We start from the raw sequence: 1,552 nt of genomic DNA, 5'->3' as shown, positions 1-1,552 counted from the left end.
AAGAAGAAGAAGAAGAAGAAGAAGAAGAAGAAGAAGAAGAAGAAGAAGAAGGCGGCGGCAAGTGGGAAAAGATTAAGAACGTGGCAAGTTATTCCTTGTGCGTCTTTGCTCCTTTCTACCTGGCACTTGTTCATTCCCATCCTATCTTGGGGCACAGTTCTGGGATAATGGAAACATCTGCTTTAAACCAAAACTGGGAGGATCAGGAAAAGAAAATATTAAGAAGTCTCTCAAATGGCTGTTTCTTCATTCGTGGGCAATAGAATGTATCTGAAAAGAGAGCCAAGAAGCAGCCCATAATCACACACCTTAATATTTCTGTGGCAGAAAAAAATAATCAGATGAAATGGGAAAATAACTTCGTATCTGTTCAGGCCAGGTTTTCCGAGTACTTTGTAGAGTATCCATCCACATCTAAAATTCTCGAAGTCTCCATCGTTACAGCTCACCGGGTCTTTGGCTGCGCCATTGGCCTGGCATGCCGCTCAGCTGTCCCAAACAATCTATGTGCTTTAAGATTTCCCTTTTTAAGGAAACTACTTTTAAAAAATTTTTTTTTCCTTTAACTTCAGTTTTCACAGTCTGAGGATTTGGGGAACTGCAACTAAAGGATTGTGATAAGGATCTGTAATTAAAATATTTACCATGTGCTTTTACAGCAGAAATACTAATTTTTAAACAAAGTTTGTAAAACTGAAGAATAGGTTAACTCTAATTTCTGGCTGTCTGATAGTCATACTTTTTTTTTTAAGTAATCTCTTCTTAAAAACATGGGATTCAAACTCTTAACCCTGAGATTAAAAGTTGCATGATCTATCAACCGAGCGAGCCAAGGCGTCTAGATGCTCATCCCTTCTGATTGCCTTTTATGTAGGCTTTTTTGGGACGCCTGGCTGGCTCAGCGGGTTAAAGCCTCTGCCTTCCGCTCAGGTCGTGATCTCAGGGTCCTGGAATCAAACCCCGCATCTGGCTCTCTGCTCAGTGGGGAGCCTGCTTCCCCCTCTCTCTCTGCCTGCCTCTCTGCCTACTCTCTGTCAGGTAAATAAATAAAATCTTAAAAAAAAAAAAAACAAGCTACCATCATTTAATTTAAATTTATTTGTCTTGTCTGTTTTCTACACAGCATAGCATGCAAAGCCATGTTTCCTTCTGGTGTCCCCTGAGATGACTTGCGTATCACTGGGGTGTGCAGACCCCCAGGTCCCTCTTTGGCCTGATTCTCTGTCCTCACTTCTATTAGGGTATGCACTTATTTCCTACTCTTAGTTTCTGAACAGCAGCAAAGTGTTTCATGGATTTTTTTGGACAACTTTGTATATCCAGAAAATGAGCTTTCTCTTTAGACAGAGTTCTGTCTTGGGCTTATAACACATCAATCTTCCTTAGGACTGAGGAGCCTCATCTTTTGGCAACATTTCACCTGATGCCCCAGTCCTTGTTGGACCATAAATCCCTCCAACAGCCATACGCTAAATCGAAGACTGCCCTTAAAATGCTTCCGTCATCTTGCTCCCTTGACCTGTATGATTTTTCCCCCTCCAAATATTTGATT

This window comes from Mustela nigripes, chromosome 3, assembly GCF_022355385.1.
Source record: "Mustela nigripes isolate SB6536 chromosome 3, MUSNIG.SB6536, whole genome shotgun sequence".
Lineage (NCBI taxonomy): Eukaryota > Metazoa > Chordata > Mammalia > Carnivora > Mustelidae > Mustela > Mustela nigripes.
This window is presented reverse-complemented; position numbering follows the sequence as displayed.